Genomic DNA, 19,463 nt, shown 5'->3' with positions numbered 1-19,463 from the left:
GAGCATGCTTTAAATGAGGATTTGGTCTTTCTTTTAAAAGTGCTGTGAGCTGCTTGTGTTCATGCAGCTTAATTGTTTAGGAGCCGGGGGTTTAAATGTAGTGGCTGTAATGGCATTACAATGTGATCTATGGGATACCTGACTATCCTGTGTGTACAAACAAATGATTATCGTTGGGAATTGGTGCTGTTAATCACACAAATCCTCAGCTCTGGGTGGACTGGTTGCTTTGGCTGCGTGGGTGCTGCTGCCCTGGTGCTGTCACCCCTCTGACATTCACTTGCTGTAGCTAATGAGCTTCCAAAGTTGAGCCTAAGTTTGGGAGATTTACCCCTGGTCATGAACGAGGATGTTATTATTGGAAAGGTTCTCTGACACTGTGTTCATTCAGCACTGAGCCAGATAGACCAGCTGTGGAATTCCAGTTGCATAATTTAAGTGAATTACATCCTCAGTTAACATTTTGAGCTTGTATTTCTTACTGAAGGAAGTCCAAAAGGAAAGTGAGCCTGTGAGGGAAAAAAAAAAAAAAAAAAAATTAAGAGGCAGTTATGACTTAATACTTAAAATAGGAATCTTTAACAACATGACAATGGAAAGTGCTTCCCCCTTTTATTTGGCTGGTGGGAGTGTTTTAGTGCCTGGGTACTAAAGTTTCATTTTCTGTGTTTACAAGTTTTACTAAAGAACTTCCTGCTGCTCACTCTTTTGAAAGCCTTTTTGTTTTTCATTTGAATTTCAAACAGGTAGTATTTATGTTTTGAGGACCAATTCTTTTACAACTATAGCCTGAAAGCATTCTGTGGATCATGTTGCAGAGTTCTATAGAATTTACTTTTTACTACCTTAAAAATTAACTTCAGTAGTCATTTTTTTTTTTCCATACATCTGAATGGAGACAGTAGGCAACATGGAAAGAAATATATAAAAATGTGGAGAGTGTACCCAAATACAACTTGGATTTCTCCATCACCATCTCCTATTCCAAGTTATGGGCATGATATTCATAGTTTTGTAAGCTCAGTGAATTGTTAATGTTTTCCCTCCTCATTTTCTTTTTTGAAGAAAAGTGCTTTCTTCAGAAGAAACACCATAAATAATTTAGATTAAGAAAAAAATTGTTTGTATATCCTTGTTACATTTCAGAAATGTAGGAAAACCTAGTCCAGAGTTCCTTTGATATGGGCTTTGGGAAATCCTTTTCTACTTATAACTACCTACAATTGTCTTTATAGACTTAACTTTCAATTTATCTCACTTACATTCATAAGTAAAGGAATGAAAGAACTTTTGCTAATAATATCTTGCCTAAATTTAGATGACTTTTGGATAACAAATTCTTAGTTCTTTGGCTAATCTGTACTGAGATACAGATACTTCATCAGTAGAAACTGAGACCATATGCATTGCCACATACAACATATGTAACCTTCTTGCATATGAATAGATTAACTTCACTTTCAAATAAGCTCATAAATTTCAATAATTAGCTCTTACTCTTTTTTGAATCATTTATCATTTTATTTTGTTGTTACATATATTCCTTCTGAAATAGCAAGGTTTATGAAAGAATCTGCAGTTTATTTGTGGTCTGATCATTCACCAGGTTGGTGCCTTAAAAATCTCATCTAATAATTTTAGCTTTATTTTTATATTTTAAGGTGTTTGATTTGTATTTTTATTGTACCTAACTATTTGCTTGGTTCTGGTAAAGTCTTCCTTTGTTGCGAGTTTTTTTTTTTTTAAGTTTGCCATGATTATTATTGCAATGACCTAAAACTTTAAGTTAGACAGAATTCAAAGACAGAAACATTTCTTCTCTTGTTTTTACACACAGAATAGACCACTAATGTCACAGAATTTTATTCTACAATGATTATTTTGTCAATTGAGCCTTAATAAAATATTAAAACCAAAGGATATTTTGAAAATGGTGTGTTATATTTACATGTTTTCATGTAGTAATCAAGATATTAAATCTGGACCAGTACACACACACACACACACACACACACACAAACACACACACACATCAGAGAGTGTTGCTTATGGATAACCATTTATTCAATTGTCTATTAAAATCTTTTGAATGACAACTATGATTTTTCTATTGTGCTGAAGTCTTAGATACTAAGATGAATAGAAAATAGTCCTTACTTTCAGGAGGCTTTCAGTCTAGGACAAGACACAGACATATAAACAAATAAGTGATTTGAAATATTATAGGACCTTTAATGGATTTCTAAGCAGGACATTATTATAGGCGAAAAAATAAACGAACGACAGAAACAACAACAAAGCACAGGCTAGCTTTACCTAGTCTGGTCAAGAAGGTTTCACTGTGAGGTCACCTTTGAGTTGAATCTTGACAGCTAATGGAGCCTTGCCAAGCAGCTCAGAGTGAGGAAGGCATGCTGGGATGCTGGGCAGAGGCAGTGGCAAAAGCATGGAGCTAAGAAGCAGAACACTTTGAAGAACTGCAAAGGGTTTGGGATGGATGGAGTATGCAGTCTTGTAAGACTGAACAGAACTAAAAGAATTGACTGAGCAATCATTACAATCTAACTTGTTGAAAATTATGTTACTTTGCCACATATTTTCTGGAATGAGGGCTTTCCATGGAAGGCAAAGAAATAAAATTAACCATTTTTTTTTCTTTTTTCTGTTTTCATGTTAGCTTTAGTTATTTGAGTGATAAAGATTCATGTCATCTTGGCTTTTCTTTTTAACTTTTTCAGAAAACAATTAGAACAGTTTAATTTGATTCTGCTTGCTCACACAAAAAGAAGCAATGTGATTATCATTATGCAGATATGTAGCTCCACTTCCATCTGATATTGACCATGTTTTATGAAAACTATGTCTTTGATGAGAAAACTTGGGAAGTTTATTGCATCAAAAGTCTGTATTGTTTTTTCTGTGGAAATAACTCTATTTTAAAAAGTAATGATACTGGTGATAATTTTCTAAGTAATTTTGGTCCCTCAATCACTGTTTTCCTCCTTTCCTTGGTATCACAAACATATACTCACCCACAATCCCCAAAACATGAAAGGCAAGTATTAGACCAATATCACAGATAAGAAACCTGAGTTCAAGAGAGGAAAGGTCCAGTTACTCTGTTCCATTATATATCAGAATCAGACTTAGGACAGGGTTCAAATCTCTTGAACGTTGACTTATTGTTATTTCAGTAAATCCTGCTGCTTACCCCTATTTTCAAGAATTCTGCTCATTTGTTTGAAAACTGCTTGAGAGTAAATATAAGAATCTTTTAGTAAAATAGTATAACAATGATTTGAAAGCATGGGTTTTGGGGATCACACAAAAAAATCTGCATTTAAGTCTGTTTTCCTCATTTATTGCATAGTTTAAGAATATTTATTAACTTATCTGAAGTTCAGGTTTTTTTTCATTTGCAAAATAGGGATAACAATAGCTCTTAGCTGTTGTAATAATTATGTGAGCTAAGGCATGTAAACACTGTAAAAATGTTCTTAGTGTACAATAAGAATTCAATTAACGCATAATTGATAAAGTAGAAGCCACTAAATACAGTGAGTTTTCAGAATTGCTTACATTAGAAAATTCTAGAAACTGACCTCAATTAAGAGATACTATAATTGATGAGAAACATGTCTGGATTTAATATCTCTTCCCCACCACTATCACCATCACAACCATACAGGTACATACACTAACATGTAAATTCTGTAGAAGCTGGAATTTTAGTTTATTTCTTCATCTTCAGAGCATAAGCACAATTAACCATGCCAAGTACAGAGCAAGTGTTCAATAAATATTTGCTAAATAAATATATAAACTGAGTTTTAGCCTTCTTTTTCAAAATTCACTCATCTTCCCAAATTACTTATTTCTCCCAATGCTTTTAAATTGTTTTGAGAGAAAGAAAAAAGTCATAGACTTTGAAGTCACATAAGGCTTGGACTTGAATACTGGATTTGGCAATCAGAAACCACTTGCACTCAGTCACTCACTGTTTTTGGATATATATAGCCAGGTTGTAGACCTAGGTTGGAGGAAATCAACAATTCACACTAAAACAATATATTGAATGCCTAAACCCTCTAGAATTCAGACGTTCATCACACTCATCTTCACCAGATTTATTCAGGAAAATTGCTTTTTCCAAATACACCACCTTAATTGCATCTAAGCATTTGCTGGAATTGTATCCTACAATGGGAATCCCTTCTCTGCATGGCTACGGTTGAATGCATTCTGTTCTTCCTTTAAGAAATAGCAGAGGTGTCTATTTTATAAGTAGAACCTGGTCATACCAACTCCCTTGCTTTTTCCCTCCTTTAATTTACTGAATACAATTTCTTCATCTTCATGGCAATAAATCTTATATTGCCTTACATCATTACTTACATTATTATCTTATACTGGTAGGTAATTTTGCTTATGTTAGGAATTTTTCACACCACCAGTTTGATTTTAAGCATTTTGAAAGCAGAAACTATATACTATTTTCTTTATTTTTTTTTCTTGCAGCTTATTTATATTTCAAGAATTCAAAAAATGATCGATGGTCTGATCTAAAGGAAAACTTTCAGAAACTCTGTCTCCTTATGCTGCTGACACCTACTCTTTGCTACATCCTGTGATGCTCTGCACATATTGATGCTTTGAATAAACACATAATTTGTTGTAGGCAGGGCTTGTGGGATCATGAATCAGAATGTGTGGACAGTTTTTGTAACACCTATGGCTCATGGGAGTTATAAGCCTATGGCTCATGACAAATCAGGGGTGGTTCCTGTCAGGGTTCCAGTTGAATAATTATCTCTTTGAGGATGCCAATAATGCATTAATCCCTTACTAGACCCCCACATTATAGTTTCCAAATGGTTGTGAGCCCACTCAGTACATTGAGCTTTATAATACCTAAGCTACATAAACCTATCAATGTGTTAGATTTATAATTTCTAATGAAGCTCTTTAACTCAAAACTAAAAAAATGAGTTAATTAATAAAGAATAAAATTTTATACTGAACAATAGCAATAATTTTTACCATTTGTGAAGTTCTTGGTGTGAGCCACAGACTGTACCCAAACTTTGCTCATATTCCCTAAAAATGCTTCCCAGTGACCTAGCATGTGAGATTATTATCATTATTATTTTATAGATGAGGAAACTGAAGTTTAGGGAACAAAAGTAACTTGCTTAATGTTGCAACTATTCATTTCCAGGGAATCCAGATTTTAAATCTGGTCTGTTTCACTGTATATATTTTTAATGACCTTTCTAAAAAGATAATGTATAGATATGCAAACTATGACTATTCTTGTGTCCCAGATACCTCAAATCTTTTTTAAAAATAACATAAGGAATTAAGTGAACAATAAATTTGTATATGTCTTACATATGCATTCCTTCTTTAGATTTCTTTATAATAAATGATAGCCTGAGTCAGGTCTGAGGGTTCTTATGTATTCTCTATCCCTTCATTCATAAAATATTTAGTCAACATCTGTTATGGTTCAGGCACTTAATTAGGTGTTATAAATGAAGGGCGGAACAAAATAGACAATAAGATCTGCCCTCATAGAATTTACATGCTAGTGAAATAGGTATATAATAAGCAAGACAAGTTAAGTCATATATGTAGTATATAATAATAAGTGCTAAAAAAATCATGAGACAAGATTGGAAGTGTGTGCTGGGGGAGAGGATAGGTTATAGTTCTAGCTAAGACGGTTAGTGAAGGACTCACTAACATAATTTTTGAGTAAACATTGAATGAATATAAGGGGAATAGCTATGTAGGCAAAGGTAAGATAAAATGCAAGTGCAAAGGCCCTGAGGTGGCAGCTTTCCTGGCATATTAAAAAGCTACTGTGGCTGAAAAGAAAAGTCACAAAAGTATCAAAGTAAGCAAATCATTTAGGGCTTGTAGGTAAGGTTTCTCTGGGTGAGATGGGAAGCCAGAGGTTTTAAGTAGATGAATCACATCATCTGACCAATGTTTAAATTGGAACACTCTATTTACTGTGTGGAAAATAGGCTTTAAGGGGGCAGGGTAGGGTCCGGGAAACCAGTTAAAATTTCCCACAAGGATTAGGTGAGAAATGGTAATAATAGCTTGGAATCAGTGGGAATGGGGCCAGGTTGTCCAATTCTGTGTGTAATTATAATTTGAGGTCTCTGTCTTCTTTGTCTTTTCCTGCCCTGATACGAATTTCTCCTCAGATGTGGCAGCTCTTGATTAGTATTAGAGAAAAATACTTCAGCTGCACATGTAGATATGGAGCTTTATTTTCTTTTTGGCATCAGAGCCGATCCTCTGGAAACACTCTCCTAGTCCTTACATGAATCTACTATAAGCCACTTGTGGGCAGGAACAATGTCTTTTATATATTTGTATCTCCATTGCCTTGCACATGTTAAATGGTGAATAAATGTTTGCTAAGTGAGTGATAATGGGTGAATTGTTAGCCACAAACTGCTGGACTTACTTAAAAAGTGCCTCTTTGGACTGGGTGTGATATCAAATAAGAATAAATACATGACCAGGAGGAGAGATTCTGCATTCAGTAAATTTCCTCTCCAATAGAAAATTGATGCTTTTCTTGTGACAGTATTTCTACAACATAAGAAGCTGGAGGGAAACAGCCTGGGAATCTAGAAATGACAGTAGGTAACTCATAAGACAAGTTTGGGAAATACTGCCTTATGGTCTACGTTTCAATTTAAGATAAGTCAACAAATTTGTTGAGAGATCGCAATTTGCCGATAGTTGACTAAGAAACATATAGATTCGAAGTTTTTCCAGATTTTTGGATGGCAACACATGGTAAGGAATTTAAAATTGTAATTTAATAAAATTTTCATAAAGCAACACTTACCCTTACCAAAAGTTATGCATTCTGATATTGTCTATTATTTTTCTTTAACATTTAAAAATTTCTTTGTTTATAATGTCAGTTAAGATTAACTAAAAGTATTATAATCAGAAAAAATTATTGAGAAATTATGATTCATATTGCCCCTTTATAGCAGATTTCCTCATTTACCTGGCTTCATGAATTTGAGGAGATCAGAATGGGTCATAACTCACAACGTGAAAACACTGTAACATGCTCCCTGTCTTAAGAAGCATACAACCTCAATTAAGAATATGCTAATGAAAAGATGATAAATTACAGCAATCAGCCAACACTTAGCAGGAAATACGTGAAAGTCCTGAACTGAATACAGGAAGTTGACCACAGAGCCTGGTCTGTTTGCTGACTAGCATATTCATTTGGAAATTCAGTGCTTACTTCACTGGCTTGTTCCTTGTGGTCTAGCCTACCCACCTGCATGCCTCAGTAAACTTAATAGCAATAGCTAATATTTGTTGTGTACTTAGAATGTCATCAGGCACTGTATACATCACTCATTTCATCTTCACAATAACTCTAATGAAAGATTTTGTTATTAAACCCATTTTTACATGTGCAGGGACTGAGCCACAGAGACTTAGTACATTGTCTAGAGGTTTACAGTAAGTAACTGGTGGTACTGGGACAAATACTGGGCAGAGGTTCCAATCAGACAGGCCAATACAGGAAGGACTCCTCTTTCAGTCTTAATCCGGTCTCTGGCCTTTGACTCCCTTCTCCAACTGGGCTACATTGTATCTCTTTAGTTCTAATGACTTCTTGGGCTCTCTTCTAATTTACTAGCACATTCAAGTTTCCCTTGACTTGGGTGTGTCATAATTTCTTCCATTAGCCAGAGCCTGGAAGAATCCTCATGGGTCTGATAACCTACATCCTCCCCTGAATATTCTCTAGGGGTTGGGGAGGGCTGCTTACACTTAAGAATTCATAACCAACTGAGGTATGAGCACTCTTTGAAAGGCTAATTTACTAAAGTCTACACTTATTATTAGTACAATAAATAACATAATAAAACTCCCCAGGATAAATGAGTACTGAACTTCTGTTTAGAAAGCTTACCTTTTCAGCATTGAAAAGGGAAAATTAAACTGTAAAACGAAATGACATTTGACCTTGGGAGGGTCTAGCACTAAATATTTCTCAAGGTTAAATTAAATATTTTCTTTCTGTTTAGACTTCGAAGCTTTGGAAATAGGCAAAATTTAAAAGAATCTGAGAGAATGTCTCCCCCAGCCCTGCCACTCATGGTGCTGTGATCCCATCTAATTCCTCACACATATCAGATAATTTCTCTGCCACTGACCTCCCTAGCCCAGGAATGTCTGTTTTTTTTTTTTTTCTTTGGGGGGGGGGGGTCGGGGGCATGGATACCAGAGATTGAACTCAGGGACACTCAACCACTGAGCCACGTTCTCAGCCCTTTTTTGTATTTTATTTAGAGACAGACTCTCTCTGTGTTTCTTAGCACCTCGCTTTTGCTGAGGCTAGCTTTGAACTCTCCATCCTCCTGCCTCAGCCTCCCAAGCTGTTGGGATTAAAGGTGTGGGCCATTGCACTGGGCAGGAATGTCTTTCTTTAAAATGAAAGAAGATAAGGTGAGCAGTAGGAGAAAATTCTGTGGTCTGCTTTTATTTATTTGCTATTTGTGTGTGTGCGTGTGCGTACGTAGACTTAGATATTTTTAAAGTCGTACATAGATTTATTTATTTGCTTTAAAAGTGTCTACTTAGGTTTATTTATTTTTTAATATTATACCAAGATTGAAAGAGGAAACTGAGTCAATGGGGTATGTAGTGAACCTGGAAGGGAGGGAGCAAATTCTCTAAATTTGGTAGTAACTAAAAAAGAACCCTTTGCATTTGTGCTGAATTTTTAGTTGATTAATTTATAAGCTGCACTCCTCTGGACTCATTAGGTAAAGTGAACTAAGAAGTCAGTTTTAAATGGGTCAGTATATATTTCCTATTTTTAGACTATAAAAGATATATTTTCATTATAGAAATTACAGAAAAGAACAAAAAGATACTTCCTCATAACCTTGCTTCTTTTAGCAAGTTTCTTTTAATTTTTCCCCACATATGTATGTGTGTGTTTGAGATCAAAATATATTTGTAACTTGTGTTTTTGTCTGAAGAACATTTTCATGCTATTCAAAATTATTTATAAGCATTTTAAATAATGGTTGCATAATAGGAAAGCTTATTCTTTTCCTATTTGAAAAGTAAATAAACAGGTAGGTAGGAACCGAAAGCATTGTTTTTCTCAGACCATTACTTTTCAGCAGAAGATAGAAAGCTTTCAAGTGTAACCTTGGAATAGCTTTGAAATGAGATGCAGTTTGGAAAAAATATATGGTGAGTCTGAGTTACAAAAGGATCATTGCCATTGTACTTTAAACGGGGAAAATGTATGCTTAATGCAAATGTTTCTCTAGCTGTCCCTTAACACTCTCTCTACACCAATTCCAGCCAAATAATATGCTTTGAGCTGGGGTTTTAAAGGTTCTTTTCAACAGAAACCAGCAGACAACATCCTTATTATCACTATTCTCTAGGCATTTAGAATAGAAATGTTGAAATCATTTTTTCTCTCCAGTTCCTGTGGAAATCAAATCAATCCACAAATCCTGCAGAGTCTACCTCTGAATGACTTCTTCTACCTTGCCTCTTTCTACCTCTCCTTTCCTAGTATACAGCCGCATGTCTCCCTGTATTGCAATGGGAACGTTTTGACTGGCTTCCCTAGTCTCCCTCTGTTTCCTCTCCAAATTTATCAACCCCATCGTGGCACCATACTTTTCTCAAACCCAGATAAGAACTGCCATCCATTTCTCTGTCCAAGAGCTTTCTGTGTTCCCACTGCCATCAAAATTCTCCATTCTCAAGAACGGCCTCAACCACCTTTCCCCCCCTGGTGATCTCCTGCCATTTCCATGTGGCACACACAGTCAGAGTCCATTCCAGTCATGCTTTTCCTCTACTGCTAAAGCCTTAGAATTGTTGTGAAGAGAGAGGCAGGTTGACAGTAAACCTGAGTCTGAAGGCCTTTGTCTGCATTTACAGAGTAGTCTGCAATACTTCTAGATAAGTAAATCAATTTTTCTGATGCTTAGTTTCTGAATGGTGTAATTGAGATGATGGTGATAAATGTCTGGCACATCATGAGCATGGCTGTAGACAAAGCCTCAGAGATATGCAGGATCCATTTGAAAGAGGTTCACATATTTTAAGAAAGCCAATGAAATGCTAACCAAAGCCATGAAGTTTAGTTTAAGCTTGATGGTCACCATGGGCTTGATGGTCACCGTGGACTTGGTGGTGTAACTGAAAATTCCCTTATGGCTCATCTTGATCCCAAAACTGCTGTGAGCTAGGAATCAAATCCCTTGTAAAATTTTGAGAAACCAACTGCAAAACAAAATTTAGTTTTAGAGTTGAGAAAATGAGAGAAACCATCCCAAAATCTGCAGTTCCACGTCTCTCAGCCAAGTCTTCAACTGACATAGCTTCAGTCAGCTAAATATGAAACCCCGAAATCTCTTGGGAAACCAACTGTAAAATTTGCCTGTTTGTTTCTTTGGTGGGTATATGTCCGTAAGCATGAAAAAATTTAGAATAATGATAGAATGTTAAGAAAATTAAACCCTTTTACTAATATTTCTGTATTGGGTAATACTTGCACACGTGTAATATATGATATGTGATTTTTTAAAAGAATTTGCCAGATTAGAATATTTAACAGATAAGTTAAAGAATGTCAAGGATTTGATTCATTTTCCCAGTTTTAAAATGAAAAATATAAAATATCTTGTCACTTGCAAATTATGTTAAGACATATAAAAAAAACTTAAAACTCATATTTTAACTTTCACTTATTTGATATAAAGAAATTATATGAATAATTGGAAAGATTTGTTATTCAGATAAAATACTTAAATAAGGAAATTTAACATATTAAACTTATAAATATAGGTTAAAATGTTAAAAGGGAATTTAATTAAGTCATAAAAACTCTCTTAATGGCAATTGTAAAAATCTTGCTAGATTTATGAGTAGAATAGTGCAATTAGAAACTGAGCTTAAAAAGTTAAGTAAAATCTAGGTTTTTGAATTTATTATTTAAATTTAAATATTAATTTTACAAACCAAAAGAGATGTACTTAGTGTTTTCTGCCCGTGAAAGATATTGTAACACAACACCAAAATATTTACCTTGCTTTCATTAGGTTGTTGTAAAGTATAAACAAGATAATATGTATGAAATTACTTTGTAACTGAAAAATACTAGTTATTAGATTTCCTTCTAATTGCTTTTGCTCAGTCTGTTACTTCAGTACAGAAAAAATATTCACCTTTTCTTTCCTGTATACAATAACTCTGGGGTTCATAGAGACCCTGAGACTTAATTTCTTCTCCCAGATAGACCTTTTCTGTTTTCTACCTCTTTATCACTTTATATTTCTAGTGTAAACGTTGAGCATTCCTTGCATTGGAGATGTTTATTAGTGTTTGTTATCTTCTCTAGCATGTGAATTCCATATCTCTTCAGTTCATTTTTTTTTTAAAGAATAATGGAGTCTTCCTTACATGATGAACATCGTCTTCCATTCCAGGATAGTCATTACTAAGAATTTTATCTGTGTCTGTATGTAGGGAGTAATGAATTACTGAATTTAATTTAACTTGGAAAAAATGCCATTTTGTCTAAGGAAAATTCCATAATAAAATATTTAGAAAGCAATTGACTAGTTCATTTAATATAAATAGTGGATAAACAAAATTCAAAATACATTAAAGAAAAATTGAGGTTTCACTAGTATAGTGAAAAGTACTCATCTTTCCCCTCAGGTTTAAAATAGAGAATCAGATCAGATAAACAAATTAGAAGAAAGTTTTGCAAACTGATTGGAGTAGGAGAGGCTGAGGGCAGGGTGGGAGTTGGTTAGACAGGACTGTTGATGTATGAGAATCACTCAGGGTTGTCTGCCCATTCTCATCATGGAGAGCAACTGCTTACCTCCAATCCCTTCTCTTACTTTTTGGCTGCCACAATCAGCAAGGTTGTTTTCCTTTTCCTTTAGTCCAGCAGTCAATAACATTGATTTTTGCAGCACTAGATGATTCTCACCTTTTCCCTCATTATTCCCTCCTTTAGGGCTAAACAAAGCCAAGTTCCCTGGTGTGCACAGTCTGCCCAGCCTGTAAAACAGAAATGGCTAGAGGCAGGATACAGGGCTGTGGCTGGGTAGGAGGGATGGCTAGTGCCAAAAGTCCCTAAGGAGCATCCTGGGCAGAATATTTTGACATGGTCTTAAGTTAAGGGATAATATATCCTCCAGAGGAAAAATGCATATAAAATGTCTATCTTGTTCACTGCAGTTCCATTGAGTAGGCTGAGGGGAAAAAAGCCCTGAGGTCCTATTTCCATGTATAATTTTTACTGAGCCTATTCAAACAGACAGATACTACTCCTGGGGAAGAGGCCAACTATTGGAAATGAGTCAAAAAAGTAGTCGTACATAACGTGACCATAGATGACCAGAATACATTGTAGGAAAAAAAAAAAAAAAAAACTTGAAATGTATTCAGTGATTGATTATTATGTTCTACACATTTCTTGACTTATACTTATTTTAATCCTGTAATAACCCTGCCAGGTGAGCATTATTACTACCTCCACTTAACAGACTCTTAAAACTGAAACTTAGGTAAATTAACAAATCCAAAGTCAAAGAGCAAGAAGATGGTAGAGCCAGATTTTCCAAATCCTCCACACTGCCTTCCAGAAACACTTTGTTCTGAAGTTCATGGAAGAGCCTTGATCAATATAAAAAGTAGGAAGACAACAGTTCTGCTAAAAGACAATAGAAAAGTATTAGAATTAATTTTTTTCTGGGGGTGGGGGAAATAATGGGAATTGAATCCAGAGGTGCTTTACCACTGAGGTAAATCCCCAGTCAATTATTTATTTATTTATCTGTTTATTTATTTATTTACCTATTTATTTGGAGAGGGTTTCACTAAGTTGCTTAGGAACTTGCTAAGTTGCTGAGACTGGCCTCAAATTTATTTTCCTGCCTCAGCCTCCTGAGTCACTAGGATTATAGGTATGCACCACCAGGCTACACTGGAATTGGTTTTGACTCAGTAATAATATAAAGCCATAATAGTTTTGTTGCTTAGCTAAGAGAAGGGATGGAGAGATATATTGAGTACTATTTAGGAAAGATTTAATCCAGGCTTGTGAAGACATGCCTAGGTGCAGGGTTACAAAGATTGGAAGAAAAATTTGGGGTTTCTGGATTATTCGGACTATGTTGGCTCAGGAATTTCATGTGATCAAGCAAAGTTATATCTAGAAATTTCTTCCACTTGAATCGCATAACTGTAGGTTTGATTTTTTTCTCCCTTCCTCTTACCTCAGTTTGTGTGATCTTGAGTTATTTAGCCTGTCTTAGCCTTAGTTTCCTTGATTGTAAAATAGTACACTCATGTCTATTACATAGACATAGATTTTGTCTTAAGACTTACATCCACTTACATTTTAAAGCCTTCGTAATTGTCTTATACATTAGGGAAAGTGAGTCAATGATAATTCGTTCCTCCCTCAGTGATGTCCATAATGTGAAAGCTATTTTCCTCTCTGCCTTTCTGCTGATATTTTTACCTAAACGTGATTTTGCAAATCAGGAACTCTTTAGGGAATAAAAGCCTTAACAATCTATGTATTCAGTTATAACAATGAATTTCAATCCTATATGTTCATGTAGAAAGTGAATGTCCTTAGGGATGCTCAGCAGTTTCTGAAGATATTTCCTAGAGTTTGCCATAGTAGTCAGTGGTCATGTATGGCTATGGAGGACTTGAACTGTGGTTAGTCTGAATTGAGATGAATTTTAAATATAAAATACATATTAAAATTTTGAAGATTTAGTATGAAACAAGGAAAGTATGTGTTGATAATATTTTGAATATATTGAGTTAAATAAAATATATTAAAATTAATTCTATGGGCTCAGTGGTAGGGTGCACCAGTCCCCAGGTTTAAACCCAGTACCCCTGCCACACACAAATATTAATAATTCTGCCTGCTTCTTACATTATTCAATGTGCTTACTAGAATATTTAAAATTACATATATGACTTGCATTTGTGGTTCTTATTGTATTTCGTTTTAACAGTGCTGATCTTGAGAACAAAAGGTAGTTCATTCTTCCCAGATTGAAAGGCCCTTGACCTTGATAGGCTGAAGTGATTTGTACAATTCATGTGGTTATCTCTCTTTCTTCTGTAGGCTTTGAGGAGAACAGATAGAATGAATAAAACTCCTTCTAGTCCTGCAGTTCTGAGATCTTAACACAATTCCTGAATGTTAGTTTTAAAGGGGAATTTAGAGATTCCAAGTTTCAACTCTCAACTGAGGTCCAGAGAGGTTAAATGACTTGCCCAGATAGCTAATGTCCAGTACTTTTTCCATTAAGAAATACTGCCTCTCAAATGCATGGCCCACTCTTCACAATGGATATTTATACTGTTTGGGAAAAATGCCAACCTGGTCATTTACATGTTTTCTTGGAATTGAAAGCTTTTTCATCTGCTCTGTACTGATGTAATCCCAGTGGATTACTCCTATCTGACCTTGAAAATGTATACTAGTGTCATCTCCGTAAAGTCTTCCTACCCCAAACAAAATTAGCTATTTTGTACTTTTTTCTCTATTTTAGCTTCAAACATATTGTTTTGTATTGACTGTTTTATAAGCTCTTTTAAGTCAAAGTACTTGATTTGTGGGCGTAAAGTAAACCCAAGGTAAAAATTTGTTGAATTGAACTTTTTAAAATACTTCTACAAATTCTTTATGTCCTAATTCTTGATATTCCATTATTGTCATTGAATTTCATAAAAATTGTTTTAAAAACTTTCTATATATAGTCTCTCTGCATACCACTACATATATTCTCTGTATATACATAAATATATATATCTTTATATGCATCTCTCTATATACTATATATGTGATATCTCTCTACATTTTATAATTATATATAATTTTTAAATATATGTGATTTCTCTCTATAATGTGTATATGTATGTATATGTACATACACATATGCAAGTATATATGTATATATGCATTTCTATATATACATAAATATATGCATCTGTATGTATATATACATGTATATATACAAAGAGAGAGAGAGAGAAAGAGATTACATATATTTGAAAATTCTATCATGTATTAGAAATACTGGAAATACCATTCCTTAACACTTATCTAAGTCATCCAGTTAGTCATATATTGAATTGCCTCATCAAAGAGACCCCCCTATATAAGTGAAGTTGGACCTATCAGTCAGGGGCAGATTGAGTAGGCCTGAAGGAGCCATGATTCATACAATCTAATTTTCATGGTTTATGCCTTAAATGCCACATCTTCAGTCAGCAGTTAGTCTCCCATGAAAATAAATTGAGCTATGCATTCCCTTTGGGTTTTAGAAATGCATTTCTGAAGTTGGTGCTAGGAAGTGCAAATATGTAACTATAGTCACAATGCATTCCTTTTGCTCTTTTGGCTTTCTCAAGGAAGGATTTAGAAATGGCTCCATTTCCCCAGAAAATTGATTATAAATCCTTTGTCTACTTATACTCTCATTTTGCCACTAAAAATCTACAACAGTTTAAAGAAGGATGGAATAAGGTTTTAGTTTTCCATGTCTTGAATTTTGTTCCTTTCTCCTTGCAGATGTATTGGGATGGAAGACAATTTGAAAACTTAAAAAAATCCTGGCTCTAGACCTTCCCATTTTATTTTCATGCCTACACTTTTATTTTCCAAGCCATGAAAATAAAACCCTGTGCTGACACAGGGCCATCATATTCAGAAACACTGAAGTAAAATTTTTAAACATTTGCAATAGACCTCATCTTTTAATTCATTCAACTTCATTTATTGGACATCAACTATGTTTTAGCCACAGAGGCAGGTGTCTTCAGGTAGATTTTTAATTTAAAAATTTTCAAAGTAGAGGTAACTAAAACTAGGAGATATTGAGTGACCTTGTCAAGTCATTACTTATAAAAAGTATAATCTAGCCATCAAACCAAAGTTTTTATGAAGTAAGAAAACTTGTGCTCATTTGTCATAACACACCACTGCTTCACAATGTAAAAGAGGTGGTGGCTTGCTATAGTATGGCACAGTGGTTAAGAATGGGAAACTCTAGAGTCTCTCAGTCAAGGCTCAAGACCCTGCAGGTCTAGGAGGGAAGACTGTCACTCAGTCTAACCTCAGTGCCTTCATCTGTTAATTTTTATAACTTTGGATGTTCTGGAAGCAGTATGCTTCTTCTATGACATTGTTTTGCACCATAGAAAATGCCTCCTGCTCTTTCTAGCCCTTTTCTAAGTGTCTACATTTTGCCCCCAGCCTCTTCCACTGGATTCTAATGCCAGATTCTTTTATTTCTTGCTGGCACTACTATAATGTATTCCTAACTGAGACTTTCTGCATCTATCCTTGACCCATTCCAGCCTGTTTTCCATACTGCTGCCAGAGAAAGATTTTGCAGGTTTGAATTTGATCATGTCACACACTTGCTTAAAATGTTAAGTGGCATTCCTTAGCTTGTGTGATCTGTCTGACTTCTACTTCACTGTCTATTGCTTACTCTCTATTCCCTGTGTGGACTATAGTCTCCTCTCTTCACTACAGTTCCCCATAAGTTCAGGTTTTCTCCCTATACAGCTTTTGCTGTATTCCTTGCCAAGCATGCTTCCACCAGCCCTCCATCTGGACAAGACCTACTCATCCTTCAGATATAATCTCAAACCTCCATCTTTCATGGAAGCCTTCTCATTCTCTCTGTTATAGATCTGGTCCCCTATATAAACTCTCATATTATCTGAACCTATTCTTTAGGCATTTGCCACACTTTGCTAAAATATATGAATTTCTTTGATTATTATCTTTCCCCAGTAGACTAAAAATTACATAATGGTAGGAATCATATCAGTTTTGCCTACAGTGTATTCTTAGGAGTTATGGGCATGATAAATGCAGAAGGAGGCAAGCATTTATAAACTGTCAGTTTATTTTCTCCAAATTATGTCTCCTGTCCCAAATAATATATATATATTTAATAATATATCCATCATCTCTCCTTCTCTGACCTGAAGCACACTAATTATTGCCACCCCTTGGATCCGCATGCATGTATTAGCTGCACCATGGGTAATGGGCAGCCTGTGTCAAATTACCAAATATTGACCTTTTATCCTATTATAAGTATGTCCCCCTACTTTACCTGCTATATTTTGGTGAAGGTTAAAAGTTAATTTCTTAAGTTTGCATAAAAATCTCACTTTTAAAAATATTAGTTCATGAAAAAAATGAAAAGAAATTTATGTCTGCTCATAAGAAAACAAAAATCACATAAGATATACCCGTGACAAATACTTTAAATGTTATTTGACTAATAAGTACTAATACATTTAGTATTTGTGACTCCATTATTACAATTAATTGTGCTGAATTTGTTAAATTAGGAATCTTAATCTAAACTAAGCTTTAAATTGTAAATGAGATTTGTACAAGGTATTTTTAATCTTTAAATGGACTAGATTTTTATCATTGAATCTATATGCTTATAATTCCAAGAATCCTTGGTTCTGAAAGTAACCTTAAAGCTCAATTTCAGGGACATGTTAAATTGTTCCACTTGTATTCAATCAGCAAAAATTAGATAGTGAGAAAGTCTACGGTCAAATGGAGGATGTGTTTCAGTACATCAATCATAAGGAAAAGACAGCTATGGAGTAGAAACCAGTGAAGTAGAAAAAACATAGAAAATTAAGCTCTAGTGTTCAGAAATAATATATAAAGAAATACAAGGAATTATTATAAAAGTCAAGATAGACTAATTTTGAGGGCAAGAAGGGTGTCAAATTGACCTGAGGTACATAGAAACCTGTGGTGGCTGGCTAAGTTCATTTCTTGACCTGAGTGTTGGTTACAGGAATTTTACCTTAAATAATTAATCAGATTGTACATTTTCTATGGTTATCTATGTCTCTGTTTTTGTCTTACAATTATAAAGGTATTAAAACAGGAAAAAGGAAAAATGACAACCAATCTTTTTTTGTATTTCAAATTAGAGAATCTCAGGAGGATATTGTATTAAATAGCACATATTAACAGGACTGTCTTTCACTGACAGAAGAAGTATTAGATCATTCATTTGGACAAAATTCTTGGAGTCTTGAACAATATTTAACATTGAGGGGAAGATCGAAGTAGCATAAAGGAGGAACCTGGACACAGATACTTGAAGCAATTTGAAAAATTTCCAGATCTGTTTCCTAAGCAAATAAAAATTCAGGTCAAACCAACTGGTCTTAGAGAACTATATATTATAGAATCTAGTAAACATCAGGTACTCAATAAAGTAAATCTCTCCTTTGTTTCCTTATTCTCACCATCAAAATGCTAGGAAATGTAGTATATTCACAGTAGATGGGGCTTCGGCAGGGGGATGGGGAGAAACTTTGTAAGTTCCATAAGTGCTGTTTATTTTATGGATGTAAAATAATTTTTTGCTTCGTATTTTTATTTAAATAAATGGTGTTTGCTCTTTTGGTATTAGATATTGCTTATTTAAACTTCACAATGACCATTTAATATTGGTTTACTGTCCTCATTTCACAGAGGAGGATAAACTAAGTGGAGGAAATAATTTTGATAGTTGGACTTAAAGGACAAAGTTTGAATCTTCAGTTATGGGCAAGAGAAAATGAATTTTTCAGCAAGAGAAATAGTGTGCAGCAATGTGTGACAGCAGGAAAGTGTAAGGGACATTTGGGAAACAGTATAGACTAGCCGTGCTAGAAACAGGATTGAAAAAAGTAAATTGGGGCCATATCATGAATGTCAAGGTGAGAGGTTATTACTTGATAAGTTATGGAAAGTTTTTTAATGTTTCAAAGTGGAAAAACAACACATTATGAAGTTTTGGGGATTTTTTTTGTTGTTGTTCACAGTGCATCTGACAATGTAATTAGATAAACAAAAGCATATAATTGCAACTAAAATGAAACAAAAAAGGTAATCTTAAAGAAGTGCTTCATTAAATGGTAGGTAAAATACAGATAGAATTTGTTGCCCTATTATGTATAAGAGAAAAAGGTGTGTCATTCTAAAGCTCTTTGTATATGTTGTCTGGTTGTCCTATCAGAAACTTCTTATAGGTTGTATATGCTCCTTAAAGGTATGCAATAGTGGGCTGGGGAGATAGCTCAGTTGGTAGAGTGCTTGCCTTGTAAGCACAAGGCCCTGGGTTCAATCCCCAGTACGGGGGGGAAAAAAAAAAGAAAAGGTATGCAATAGCACCAATCTTAAAGAATCATTATTAAAACTGAGTATTTTTACATTGTTTTAATAATATCTGTCAATTGTGTTAAAAATTTTACCTTAGTGTTGGTTTATTTCTTATATTCCTCAACAATGTTAAACATTACAAAAACTTAAAGTCATTGTATTTCTTTGTTAGTTG

At 34.5% G+C, this 19,463-nt stretch overlaps 1 protein-coding gene across 11 annotated transcripts in view; it reads left to right on the top strand.

The window, feature by feature from the left end:
- Positions 1-19,463, top strand: part of DLG2 (discs large MAGUK scaffold protein 2) — a gene marked incomplete at its 3' end in the record, with an annotated part of 2,081,919 nt that overhangs the window by 718,362 nt on the left and 1,344,094 nt on the right. The window lies entirely within an intron of this gene.

Source organism: Sciurus vulgaris, assembly GCF_902686455.1.
Source record: "Sciurus vulgaris genome assembly, chromosome: 11".
Classification (NCBI taxonomy): Eukaryota; Metazoa; Chordata; class Mammalia; order Rodentia; family Sciuridae; genus Sciurus; species Sciurus vulgaris.
The sequence above is the reverse complement of the archived record's forward strand: the minus strand, read 5'-3'. Positions and strand labels throughout refer to the sequence as shown.